Source organism: Zalophus californianus, chromosome 17 (assembly GCF_009762305.2).
Source record: "Zalophus californianus isolate mZalCal1 chromosome 17, mZalCal1.pri.v2, whole genome shotgun sequence".
Taxonomy (NCBI): Eukaryota; Metazoa; Chordata; class Mammalia; order Carnivora; family Otariidae; genus Zalophus; species Zalophus californianus.
In genome coordinates, this window is record NC_045611.1 from 4,781,475 (window position 1) to 4,795,584 (window position 14,110).

Genomic DNA, 14,110 nt, shown 5'->3' on the forward strand with positions numbered 1-14,110 from the left:
CAGCCCCTCTGCCAGACTTCCAGGCCCTTCTAGCGGAGGTGTGGCCCATCCGAGCCCAGGTGTATTGTCCGGGACCCAGGGGCCAGAAGCAGCCGTGGCTGCCGGGCTGTTTTCTCTCTGGCAGCTGTGGCTGTTGCCCCTTGGTCCCCAGGGAGCAGGGGCATCACTGTCTTTGTTTCCTTTGGCTCACACACTGCTAAAAAATGTCATGTTTGCCACTGTTATCAGGCTTTACCAACCCTCGGGGCCTTGCCTTCTCGGGCAGGTGGGGTCAGGGCCTCAGTGATTTAACTTAGTGTCAGGTGACTAGACCTTTCCCAGGGACAGGACAGGAGGAGAGAAAGCCCCAGGAGCATTCTGCACAATTCCTCCCTAAACAGCGCTCGTGCCCAGCACGGAAGTCCTACGGAGAGGGCTTCAGGGCTCCAGGGCCAACACAGAGGCAGGATTCCAGAGCCCCGTCCTTTCCCACTGAGGCCCCACATGCCTGCAGGGTCTCCTAGAAGCTTACAAATGGCACAGGAGAGCCTGCCCTCCCCTGCTGGACCACCTCCAGGGGCTCCCCTTTGGCCCGTACTGTGTGCTGGCTACCAACGTGCATGCAGCGCCCAGTGGCCGTGAGCAAGGACACGGAGGTGCCAAGAACATTTTCCTGGTGGCAGGGCATTTGCTAGGCTGAGAAGCCTGGTAAGGAGAGAGGTAGGGAGGGGGTGGTCAAGGGCTGTCGTGCTACCCGGGGCACCCATGGACCTCTCCAGCTGGGCACAGAAGGTTGGGGTGTGGGGACCAAGGGGTCCTGGCTGGGATGTAAGTGTGGGTGCTCAGAGGAGCTCCCAGAGAGAAAAAGGAGGCCAGGATGGAGCCGGCCGTCCCCATGGCTTGTTCAGACGCGTGCACCGCCCCCCACCCCACCCCCCACCCTGGGGGGATGCTGTCGGGCTCTGAGGTAGAGCCCAGCAGTGCTCAGAGGATGCATCTTCACGGGGCCGGTGACGTCCCCCCTTTGGTTGTGACTCTGGAGCCCCCGGACCTCAGGCAGACCCCATGAGGATCTTGCAAAGCAGCTTAGAGGTCTGCCTGGCTCCGGGCCAAGGTGATGGTGATGGGGAGGGAGGGGGACGGGAGGGAACGGAGGGGGAGGGAGGGGGAGGGGACTACCGGCGGAGAGCAGGAGGCTGGGACCCACATGAAGATCGTAGGAGCTACCACCGAGTCTGTGCTAGCCGGCCCCTGGGCTGGCGATTGAGGCAGTAACTCCCATTAGCCACGTTCTCAGACGAGCAGAGCGAGGGGCGGCGAGGGGCCGAGCCTGGCGGCCTGTGTCCCCGGTGCCCGGTTCCTTCCCGAGCACAACACACAGCTTCTTGGTGAGTGCTTGTGGTTTCTGAGGAACGGATACCACCCTGAGCTGAGACCAAAAGGAACCACCGCTGGCTTCCGGCTGGGGGTCCTCATCACCACCATGTTCATCGCCTTCACCACCACCACCACCTTCACCACCACCACCACCAGCAGCCCGGACAGGGGGACGCCAGGATTGCTCCTTATCTGCCCACTGGAGGCGGGGGGCGGTGCAACAGCAGGATGCAGGCACTGGGACCAGCGTGGGAAGGATGGGGCTGGGACGGGGGCACCTCTGAGGGGACAGGAGCCCCGCCTTGCTCACGGGGCTGCATCCAGCCGGACCCGACAGGCCCCGGGCCCCTGGGACTGACTTCTCCCCAGCATGGCAGGCAGCCCGCCACCTCACCACCCGGCTGCCTGCCCCCTGCGGCGCTGGGGTGCTGCCAACGGGCACAGTCAGGTCTGGGTAGGGCCCCAGAGGCGCTGCGTGTTTGGGGCCCGGGTGGAGGTGGAGGAGTGACCTGGCTGTTTGGGCTCGGGGAGATTTGCCCAGATGTCTACTGCGCGAGCTGGGCGGCCCAGCTGGCCTCACCTCCGGACAATTCCTGCACTCGAGGCGATGCTGCTTGAACGGCGGAATTCAGGGCACGGAGGCTAAAAATGCCATCAGGCCGGGCCTGGCCCCACTCCCTTCACAAGTCCGTGCAAGGATGGGCCTGTCCACCTCTGGCTGTCGAGGACTGTGGACCTGAGTCCAGGCCGCTGTGGCCTTCTTCCTCCTCTGGAACCCCTGACCTCCACCGTCCATTTGATCAGGGTGCCCGCTGCTGTGTCACCAGCCAGGACTGTGCCTGTACCCCCGCCCCCCCGAGATCCGTGGTCCACTGAGGGCCGAGAATGGTCAGGCACAGAATCCTGGGTGCGAGGATGTCTGTGCCCAGAGGGTGCTGTCCCACGAGCCCAGCGCCCCCTCTCCCAGTTGATGAACCTCCGGGAAGTGGTTCCTCCGGGGTCACCCGGCAGGAACAGCCTTGGAAATCTGCCAAGTGCTGTTTTCCCCTCCACAGGTCTGTGACCTCCGGGGAGGGAGCCCAAAGCTCCCCCGCCCTTCAGTGACTCAGTCAGCAGGAATTTATTGCCGGGCGCTGTGCTAAGAAGTGGACATGTGATGAGGGAGAAAGACCAAGATCTTCTTACCCAGAGGGGAGGTAAGTGCAGAGGTGCGCTATCACAAACTGACCTCTCTGGCAGGGTCAGGAAAAGCTGCCCCGGGACGGACAACTGGGCTGGGAACCGAGGGTTGGGTAAGTAGTGACTAGGGAGAGAAGCCGTGCAGGTGAGGGCAACAGCAGGTGCAAAGGCCCTGAGGTTGGAAGGAGACTTTGGAGAAACTGAACGTGCCTGCATGAGGGCGGCAGAGGCTCACGGGACCCAGATCATGTAGGCTTGGTGGCCAAGGAAGGAATCTGGTCCCCGCCGCCCCCCAGCCCCACCGAGAGCAAAGGGAAGACCCCAGAGGAGGGTGACAGGATCAGGCTTGCAGTGTGGAAAGGTGGTGGGGAGGATGAGGGCAAGCATGGGTCAGGGGCTGTGGCCGCTGTCTCAGGAAAGCGTCAAGGTTACAGCCACGTCAGGGTTATAGCCACTTCCTGTTCCTCAGGAAGAAGCTCCTTTTGGGACCCACCGGATTCCAGGATGCTGTGTGTGTGTGTGTGTGTGTGTGTGTGCACTCACGTGTGAGTGTGTGTACGTGTGGTGTGTGTGTGCTGTGTGGATGTGAGGGGCAGACAGAGAGGTCAAAGTGCCAGTGGAGGGGCTTGCCGTGGGGGGAAAGGTCAGAGGGCATGTGGGTGTGGTCTCTCCTCCTTTCCAAAGGTCCAGAGCAATGGGGTACGTTAGGCCCTCACCCTTCACCTCCCTCTATCTGTCCCTTACCCCAGGCCCCCTGCAGCTCTGCCCCCACCGGGGCAGCATCGGTATTTCATATACATATGTACGTATAACGTCCACACGGTGCAGTGCGTACTGAGGTCTGCAGACGTGCTTTCTACATAACTGCCAGCCGGGTCAAGACATGAACCATGCCCAGCCCCCCGACGCCTCCCCGGGGCCCTCTCTGTCAACCCCGTTGCCTGCTCTTGATCTTGACATCAGTGGAATCTCACAGAATGTCCTCTCGTGTGTCTGGATTTTTGCTCCCCCGTGTGGCCCTGGGATTCACTCACATTGATGTGTGGGCCTGCAGTTCCCTCCTTTTTATTCCTGAGCACAGTTCCACTGTCTGCAAACACCACAGCTGGCTTATCCATTTCCTGGGCATGTGGCTGTTTCCAGCTTTGTACTGTGACGGTTCCCAGGCAAGCCGTTGTGGGGACATCTGCTTTCGTTTATTTGGAGTAAAGTAGAACTGCCGGGTCACAGGGAGGGCAAGTATGCAAGGTTATTAGAAACCACACATGGCTTTCCAGAGGCTGGGCCCACCTGGTCTGGGCTTCTGCTGGCCCCCACCAGCGCCAACACCCGGCGGCCCACAGCGCTTTGCAGGCGGCCTCTGCCCTTAGGGGAAAAGGGCCCTCCCCCAGCAGCCCTGCTCGTCTCCCCAACCGCCTGAAGGCTCACAGTTCCCCAAACACAGGTCACTTCTGTCCTCCCGGATGAACCGTCCTTTCTGCCAGGAGCACACGTCCGCCCGCTGCCCTCCTGGGGACAGCCTCCGGGGCCTCTCAAATCTCACTAGAGCGTCTTGGTGACCCGCTGACGTCCCCCAGGCCCTGGCCAGCATCTCTGACCCCACGTTCTCCCACCTCCTGTAAGCCACCTTTGCTCAGGCTCTCCTGAGCACCCCGAGTTTGCCTTGTGGTGGGGATGGCGGCTTCTTTTCCCAGCTAGGATCTCGCAGGCAGGAGGCTGCTGTAAACACAAAATAGCTGAATCAGCGAGGCCAAGGCTGGGTGGACACACAGGCAGGTGTGACCGCCTTCTGATAAAGCACACAGAGCTTATGTGTGCAGCTCGATGGAGTTTCGTAGGCACGGACGCCCGTGGGACTGCCACTGAGGCCAACGCATGCAACACGCCCAGCTTTGCCTCCGATTTTTCTCCCCATAGGTTAGTGTTGCCTATTCTTGAACTTGCTGTAAAAGGAATCACACAGAATGTTCTCTCTGGTCTCTGCCTTCCTTGGCTTGTTCCGGACTCCTCCTCCCTGTCCCCTGGGCCTTGCTGGGTCCCCTCTCAGCAGCCACCTGGCCTTTTGATCAAGGCAAACCCTGGCCCACGTGTGTCCCCCTGATCCACCTGGCCACACGTCTGGGCTTGGCACGACAACACAGCGAGAGAGACACTTTGTGTTCGTGGGGTAGGAGCCTTAGAGGTCGGCCCCCTCTGGGCAGTAAGTGTGTTCTCACGCTTCAGCACCTGGGAGCTCAGGAAGGTCTCAGACCCCATCCCAGACTCACTGTCTAGGAAAACTGTTTCTTTCCTTTACTTCAAACCCCCACTCCCGTGCTTCTGACACCAGATGTGTGGGTGTTTCTTGCACCCACCGAGTCTCATCCGCCAGCTGGGTGTCCCACAGTTCGATCCGTTCCGACACCAGCTGGAGCTGGCCCAGACCGCTCGGGTTAAGGGCTCAGCCCCACAGATGCCCTGACCCACGCTCTGACTTGGCTACAATCACAGGTTCCCACGACCCCTTCCTCAGGCTCCCTAGTTTTCTAGAGCAGCTCCCAGAACCCCGGAGAACAGTGTATGTGCGACTACTGGTTCGTTACTAAGGCTGTGGTCTTGGACACAGGGGAGCAGCCAGACGGAGAGACACAGAGGGTGAGGCCCGGGAGGGTCCCGAGCACAGGAGCTTCTGTCCCTGTGGAGCTGGGTATGTCCACCCCCCTGGCACGTGGATGTGCTCACAACCTGGAAGCCTTCCAAACCGCACACCTTAGGGACTTTGAGGGACACTTCAGCACACAGGCAGGATGGACCGTGAGCTCGGTCTCCGCCCCGCCCTGTCCAGGAGGATGGGGAGGGTGGGGCTGCTGTACGGGAGCCACCCAGGGTCACCTCACTGGGACCAAAGGCATTCTCATCACCCAGGAAAGACCTCACCAGGGCCTCTGTGTCGGAAATGGGGTCAAAGATCAACTATGGCAGTAAGAGAAGCTCCAAGCACATTTATCAGTCAGAAAACTACAAAGGTTGGAGGAGCTCTGGCCAGGAGCCAGGGGGAAAGACCAAATTATGCATTTCTTCTATCGCAATGCCCACTTGCTGGGGCAGAATGTCGGGGGCGGGGGCCTGGCAGCCTGTACTCCCAAAGACCCCCCAGGGGTTCTGGTGCAGCTTGGGTGTGAGGAGCCCTGACTCCCGACGCTTGAGTGTGCTGGCAATGAATCAGGCAGGATGGGAACACCGCTTTGAGTACGATGATGCCATAGTCATTCTAAAGAACGTGGAAGGGTTCTGCTACGCGGGTCTGACGTCCTCTGATCCATAATCAGAGCACCAGCCCGAGCCTCCCCCGCGGACTGGCCAGTTCCCAGCTGGCTGCCTGGCTCAGCGCTGGTGGGAGTCGAGACCCTGCCCAGATGTCCTTCCCACACGGAGGGAGCCGGGGATGCCAAGGTGTCTTTTGTCACCCTGTCAGTAGAGGCCTGGCATGCCAAATCTTTTCCATTGGCTTCTCCCACATCTGTTCTCTACCTTCCCTGTCCTGCTCTGAGCCCCAGGAGCCTGGTGCCCTGACCGGCCGGCTTCTGTTTGGGTTCCATCGAGGAAAGACCGGGGCAGGAGGGCAGAGGGCAGAGGAGTGAGCGTGGTGGAGTGCTGGCTAACTTGAACAGCCAGCCTCGGGGGCACGGTGGAAAACCCTAATTAGCAGTGCTGCCCACCATCAATTTCAAGCTACTGTGGCGACCCCGCACGCAGAGTCGGGGAGAGGCGTGTGGGAGGATCACCTCGGATGCAGATGACATCATGACCACGGCGCGTGGCAAAAGGCAGCAAAATCATCAGGAAGTGAAGAGTTCTGAGGATGGATTATCTTTGTTTTGGATATGATTCATGTAATTTTTAAACATGGGGGTGTTTCACAACCGGCACACAAAATTCCCGAAAAGGTCACAATCGGCTCTTGCAAGTAGGAGGGCGCACGCGGGTCTGGGCGCAGCGCTGGCCGGGGGACACCTCGTCGGCCGTGGCCGCCTGGAGAAGGCTCTGCGGCCGGCGTCAGCCCCCCGATTCCTCTCCCCGGCCTCCCTCGGCCTCCCTCGGCTCCAGTGACACTCCCCTTGTCCCTGGGGCAGAACCGGCTTCCTGCTTTGCCGTCCTCAGGGTGCCCCAGTGCTCCTTGTTCCCTGCCTGGCTCCCCCAAAGGGCGTCCTGCGAGTGGCAGACAACGGAGCGGATGCCCACCCCTGCTCGCACGCCAGCCGACCCGCCCCTTCTTTCTTTTACTTCTCAACATTCTGCACAAGATGTCATTGGAAGAAATGATTCCGAGACCAGAAACCAGAAACCCCTGGGGGCATGGTGAGCTTTTCTAGGGCAGAAAGGCCCTCTTTAGAAAAGGACAGCATCCCCGGGGCATCGCGGGCGGGCGTGGAAGCTGGAATTGCCCCGTCTGTCAGGGTAACAGTGCACATGGCTGTGGACCCAGCCATCCCTTGTGAGGTATTTGTCTTAGGGACAGACTTGCACCCATCCGAAATGATGTCTGTCTAGAGTTATTCATTACAGCATTGTTGAGAAGAGCCGAAAACGGGACGCAACCCAAGTGCCAGTCGTTAAGAGACTCGTGAAATAGGTTCTGGCACATTCTTATAATGGAGTATTTTGCAGCCATTCTTTATGGAGCGACATGAAAGGTGCCCTGTGACGGCGAATGAAAACAGGGTATCAGGAGGTGGTGGAGTCTGCCCCCATTTGTGCAAGACAGGGGAAAGGAAGAAGGAAGAGCATGGGGCGGGGGTGGGGGGGAGAGGATGAGCGGGGGTGGGGGGAGGAGGCGCGAGGAGGACGGGGTGGCTCTCTCCCAGGTCGGGAGGTGGGGACCTGGGTGGCTGAGGACCGACTGCTCCCTCTACACCCATTTGCACTTTGAGGGCCGTACAATTTCCATGGAGTACGCCTGGTCGGCACATAGGTAAAATTCACACATAAATAAGCAAATGCTTGTGGAGTTTCACAGAGGCCTCCCCAACACCTGGGCCCCCAGAACTCAAGCTAGGGCCCCCCCTGCCAGCTGACCAGGGCGGAGGCACCCCTCCAGGGCCCTTCCAGGCCTCTGCTTGGCTCCATGGGGGCAAGACACCTGAGGCTCCAAGAAGGACCCTGCAGTGGTGACTTCTCCCTGGTCCCAGGGTTTCCAGCCCCTGCCCCCCACCCCATCCTAACTCCACTCAGCTCAGTGCCCACCTGAGCAAGAGAGCAAGCTGGGAGCTGAGCTGTGGTCCAGGGCCTGGCTCAGGTCATGCTGGGGTATTTGTGGATTGACTGACGGCTGGACAGGGGTCCAAATGCTCTGCTAGAACAGCCCTTCCGGTTAGTTCTACAGGAAGCTTGATTTCAGGTGTTTTTGCCTTCCCCCGTGACTCCTCTGATGACCTCATCTCGGGGGGTGGCTTTAGAGCAGCATTTCTCAAACTCACTGACCACACACCCATTCTTCATGGGACATTTTGCAGAACTAGTGTTCCCTGGAACATACTTTGGGAACCCTGGATTAGATAGTTGTCTGAAGACCTACTGGCACCCCTGAGGCCAGGAGACCAGGGACTCAGTGAGTCAAGTACAAGGGTCAGGGCTCGGAGGACCGGAAGGCCCGGGACACCAACCACTCCAGAGATGTTGACTGAACTGGTGTGGGGTGTGGCCTAGGCACCGGGAGTTTGAAGAACCCCCCAGGTACTCCCCATGGGTAGCCAGAGTTGAGAACCACTGTTCTAGAGCTGGCATCTGCAGGAGGGGCAAGCGGATGGCCCTTCTGTGTTGCAATCTGGGGTCACATTACTAGGGGCATCGTCCACAGAAGGTGGAGGTGAAGTTCCTGTTTGGGCACTGATCAAAGATATTTGGTTCTGAGCCCCACGTCTTAACAGAAAATCGGAAAATGTCCAGTAAAGAGGAACCCATATGGCAAGAAGGTTCCAGATTGGGGCTTACACTAGGCCTGTTCTCTCTGGAGAATTCCTGCCACAGACCAAGAGGCAGAAGGCACTCCTTGGAGCAGTGGCTCCACGGGTCACACCTGCCCTCAGCCCTTTCCATTTAGGGCTTGTGCTTGAAGCCACTCTGGTTTCTCCACTGCCCTGCACGGCGCTCGGTCCAGGGGAGGCTCCCTGAGGACAGGCGGCAGGTGTTGGCAGGGGGAGGCTGAGGGAGGGCTAATTCTTTCAACCAGACCAGTGACTCCCGGGATCATGTGGGGGGACCGGCTAGCTTGAGGCACATTTCAAGGAGTTCACGTGTATTTAAGAGGCGGGAGAGGGGTGAGGGGCCAGGATGACCCTGTGGGTTCCCCTGTGAAAGCTGGTGGTAGGGCTCTGTCTCTGAGGTGAGGGCGCAGGGAGGACCTTGCTCTCTGTGCTCACCGTTGTACTCCGAGCCTGGGAGGCTTTACTGAATGGCTGAGGTGTCAGCGGAGGAGCAAGATGAGGTCTGGATTTTGGGGGAAGGTGGGTGGTCAGGGGATGTCTCTGAAGAAGTGACATTTCCACTGAGACCTGAAGAGCGCATGGAGAGCCAGCCACAGGAAGAGCACTCCAGGCAGAGAACAGCACAGGCAAAGGCCCTGGGGCCGGAAGGCTTGGTGTGAGGACAGCAGTGGGGCTGGGGCTGGGGAACGGGGGGATGCTTGTGGGCGGAGGCCGGCCTCCTGGGGCTTTGAGAGGCAGCGTGGTGAGCAACACGCCTCAGGGGCCACTTCCCAACACAGTGACCTGGGGCAAGTGACTTACTAGCTCTGGGCCTCAGTCTCCTCATGGGTAAAACGGGGATAAAAACAGCAACCATCACCCAGGATTGGGAAGGGCATACGGTACTGAGAACAGAGCCTGGCATGTGGTAAGCTCTGCTGAAATCCTCGCTGCCAACCTCCCCACTCTCCTCCTCAATGGAGGAGCCCAGGAGACAGGGCCAGGCCTAGAAACCAGGTCAACCGGCTTCGGGTTCTGGGTCTTTTCCATTCTGACTGCTCCCTCCCACCTCTCCCCGCGCACACACCCTGATTTGGAAGAGTCTGCGGCTGGCAGAGGCCCAGGGGTTCTGGATCCTGTCCAGGCCCCTGATTGGGAGCTTCTGTGTCTCTACCACTGTGACCACATCCCTGGAAAGAGGATTTGGCAGGCCTGCCCACCCCTGCAGGCTGCATGCGCCCCGGCAGGCCTGCTGCCTCCTGCCAGGTGGGGAGGAGCGGAGTGTCCCTCTGCGTGATCCTCGGGCTCTGGCGGGGGCCGGAAGGGGCAGGCAGCAACTGGCAGAGGGGAGGTGCAGCCCAGCCTCAGCTCCCTGTGGGGCCCAGAACTGCTCCCCAGAACTGTCCTTCCTTCCCTCCAACTGCTCAGAGGCAAGGCTGACTCCTCCTTGGTTCACACCCAAGTCATCAGCAAACCCTACCAACGCTACCTGCAAGACCGTCTGGAGTGTGACCACCTTGCACAACGTCCACAGCTGCCAAGTCTCTGCCCCGGACTGCCGCACAGCCTCCCAACCGCACAGGGCATGTGGCACTGGTCTTGCTCTGACCATAGCCCATCCTCCACCCGACTGCTGGGATGACCACACCACCCAAAGCCAGATGGTGTCCCTAGCCCTCTGATGACTTCCCTCTAGCCAGGGGTCCAAACCAGTCCTCTGTGACCTGCCCTCCTCACCCGTCTGACCTCCTCTCCCACCTCCCTGCCCTTCTGGGCTCCTCGCTGCTTTCGGCACACTCCCTCCGCAGGGCATTTGCACTTGCTATTCCCTGGGCCGAGAATGCTCTTCCTTCAGATGTCTATGTGACTTGTTCCCTCAATTCATTCACGTCTCTGCTCAAATGTCTTCTCGGTGTATGAAAGAGTAACTCCCACCCTCCTTATCCAGCTGTGTTTCTCTATCTGCCCTCACCACCACTTCATGTACTACACACTCACTTGTTCATTTGTTTGTCTGGACCCCACACTGGGATACAAGTTTCCTTAGGGCAGGGTGTTTTCTCTTCTGTTCCCTGGTGGATCTCGAGCCTCCTGGAGGGCCTGGCACATAGCAGGTGCTCAATAAACATGATTAGATAAGTTGAGCCTATGGGTGCTCCTTAAGCAAGAGATCACCAGGGCAGCACTCTCCTGGGCTCCTTCCTCTGGGACTGACCTTTCTGTCACTAGAGACACAGTGTCAGAGAGGTCAGCGCCTACCGGGTGACTTCAAGCCCCTGGTGCCCCGGGAGCAGGCATGTGGCTTTCCTTCTGGTGGGGGCCAAGGAGAACACCAGTGTGGGAGCCACTTTCTGGCCACAGAATTGGGGTGGGTCACATTCTATTCATTCAGCCAGTGTGGGGCTGGTGCTCTGCGTGGTCAGGAGCACGGGGGATAGACCATGCTGCCTGTTCCTGGTGGGGCTCGGAGATCCGAGGAGGGGACGGTGAGCCAGCAAAGGGCAAATGCGAAACTGAGGATGGGCGCGGTGGCGGGTGGAGTGGGCACAGAAGCCTCGAGCCCTGTCTATCATCAGGAGGTTTTCTGCAAGGGGGGGGGAAGGAAAGGCCGAAGGCATCAGCCAGAGGAGCTGGGCGACAGGGAGATTGACTGCAGGGGTGGGGGCAGGGAAGGCCGAAGCCAGAGGGGCTCAGGGTGCAGAGAGCGGAGAGGGCAGTCTGGGAGTGGGGAGGCAGAGGGCTCATGGGGCAGGGATGGCTCCCGTGGGGATTACGGAACAGAGAAGGCCGGAAGGCTGCTGTGATGGTCAGAAGGAGTCCGAGGGAGAGGGCAAGAGCAGAGGAGCTTCAAAGCACAGCCGGCCCCAGGTTTCTCACCTGTAACCGAGGGGTGGGCCTGGGTGCTCTCTGTGGGACTCTCTGCCACAGATACCTGGATGTCCGCTCGGCCAGCCCCCCTCCCACCACCTCCCATCTGCCAGCAAGTGGCTCGGGGAATGGCCGGAGAGGGCAGCAGGCACCTGCTGGTGGAGATCGCGAGCTAGTCCACGGGAACTGTTACAGTGCAAACCCCACACTCTCTCCGAGGCAGTGTTGAGACCGCATCGCATCTCGGACAGAGAGGAGACGGGAGTGGGGACTCCCCCAAGACACGCCCACGTCCTAACCCCAGGAACCTGTACGTGTGACCATATTTGGAAAAAGGATCTTTGCAGATATAATCAATTAAGGATCTAGAGATTAGATCCTCACGGATTGAGCACGGACCCTAAATCCAAAGACAGTGTCCTTATAAGAGAGGAGACTTGGCAGACACAGGGAAGCCATGGGACCACGGAGGCAGAGACAGGAGGACTTGGCCACAGGCCAGGGATGCCTGGGGCCCCGAGAGCTGGGAGAGGCAGGAGGAGCCTCTCCTAGAACCGCTGGTCCTGCCCATACCGTGATCTTAGGTTCTGGCCTGCAGAACTGGGAGAATATAGATTTCTGTTGCTCTAAGCCCCCGCTCGCGGTTACGCGGTACCACAGCCCCGGCCACTCACACAGAAGGGACCACAGGCACGTGAACATCTGACCAAAAGGCAATTTTGTCCAGGACCACGTTTCCTCCTGAGCTTCAGGCTCCCGCGCGCCGGCGGTACACCCACTCCCTGGCCTGGGAGTTGGGGAGGCAGGGAAGGTGGTTCTGGGGGCGTGGCAGGCAGCGCCTGGGCCCCCGAGAGCACCTCCTCAGCTTGTGTCCACCCAGGATGGAGCTGCCAGAAGTCAGGGGACACGGGGCGCAGGTGTGAGGCGCGGCCTGGCTCTGCTCGGCCTCATCTGCCCAGGAGGAGCCATGTTCTCCCAATCGCGGGTGAGGGGCCCCCGTGTGAGCGGAGTGACGCAGAGCCATGCTGCTCCCCAGAACGGAGGGTAGGAGAACGCCCGAGGCCAGGGTCATGAAGGGCGGCACCATTTACAGACCACTCACCCTGCCAGGAAGCTCAGCATGTCACCCGTATTACAACACAAGGCACCTCTGCTTCCCCACCAGGGAGCTGCAATTATAGGATTTTATAGACGAGGAAGCTGAGGCACATGATCTTCCCAAGGTCACCCCCCCTTCAGTAAATGGCAAGGCCAGGGTCAGAAACCAGAAGAGCCCAATCTTGGCTGAGCAGCTAAAAGGCATAAAAGGGGCTCCTGACCAAGTTGAGGGCCGAGGGGGTAGAGTAGGGCTGAGGCAACCGGCAGAGCCCAGGGCTAACCGAGGGCTGGACGCTGCCCAGCCCAGCCGTGTGTTCTCTGGGGTGGAACGGGATGACATGGGCGGGCGGGACCCTGGCCTGGGACTCGGGTTTGCACTGGGGTTCAGCGTTCTCAAAGCTGACTCTCGTGGGCAGCCAGGAGCTGTGGAGGAAGGATGGGAGAGATCTGGGGTCAGACTGCAGCCTGCCTTTCCGGGCAGGAAGTGGGGCCAGTACCCTGGCTGAGTCTCGAATGGGGTTAGCTGGACAGACAAACCCCGGCTAGTGGAAAAGTGTAAGCCAAAGTCAGGCGTGAACCTTCGAGAATAGTCAGGAGCCCAGTGAGGCCACAGCATCCCTGGCTGTGGGGTGGGTGGGGAGGCAGGAATCGGGGCCTTGAGTGTCCTTGCCCGATCTGTGGTCCCTCCGCAGGGTTTGATGCTCACGCAGTGAAGCACACGGTCTCCTGGGGGGACGTGCTCACCATATGTGAGGCTCCGGCCTGATTTCAGAGACTCTGAGTCAGGAAACCAAAGGCCTGTCTTGGTCTGCCTGACACAGAGCCAAGTTGAGAGGCCAAAGATCCGGAAGGACAAAGGCCTGAGGGCTGACCTTCCCCTGGCCGTGTTCTCTCCCTGGCCCCACTGTGGCAGGTGGAGGGGGGTCGATGAGGGCCTCTCCCTGAGGAGGGCGCGGTGCTGGGAGTCAGGAGGGGTAGGCGCCCTGAGGAGAGCCCCTGAGTCTAGCTTTGATGGGGCCTGGCAACAAAGGTCAATGTCCTGTTCTGAGCAGCTTCTGCACATATGTGCGGGTATGTGCTGGGGCCGCCCATGAAAGAGCTCTGTGCGGGTGGGACGAGTTAGCCCATTTTACTGCTGGGGAGACTGAGGCTCAGGGGTCACGGCACTTTCCCAGGATGGTACAACGGCAGGTGCAATGCTGGGGTTCACCCAGCCCACATGCTTGCTCCACGACTGGAGGGCCAGAGGGCCTAGCTGCCCCTTCTCTGGAGTCTCCTCCTCTCTGGCCAAGCGAGGCCCCCATACCAGACCCCATGGCTTCCCCGGAGAAGGCCCTGCCCCTCCTTGCCGAGGGCCCCCTTCTTACCTGGTGACAAACAGGCTGGGTGCTGCAGGGTGACCGTTGACCAGTGCTGGCTGGGGAGGAGCAGGCACGGTGCAGCTGGTCCTCCTTCAGGGGACACCCCCTCCCCTGACTTGAATGTAGCAACCGGAGAGGTCAGGCTGTCCTGTTTGTCGCATCACAGAGTCCTGAGCTGTGCTGGCTGGGGGGTCAGGAGGGAAGCCTCAGAGCGGTGCTGCCCCGGAGGCCTGGCCTGACCCAGCTCCTCCCTCTGCAGTAACTCCACTGGAGCATCCGCAGCCTCCGGGGGGGGGGACACCTCGA

The 14,110-nt window shown here is 60.0% G+C and overlaps 1 protein-coding gene across 1 annotated transcript in view; it reads right to left on the reverse strand.

Moving 5' to 3' along the window:
* The window catches only part of OSGIN1 (oxidative stress induced growth inhibitor 1), a 32,005-nt gene that overhangs the window by 17,579 nt on the left and 316 nt on the right, over positions 1 to 14,110 (reverse strand). Inside the window, exon 2 of the mRNA XM_027617426.2 lies at positions 13,811 to 13,988. The gene's annotated coding sequence lies outside the window, so the exon portion shown is untranslated. The remainder of the gene's footprint in view (positions 1 to 13,810; positions 13,989 to 14,110) is intronic.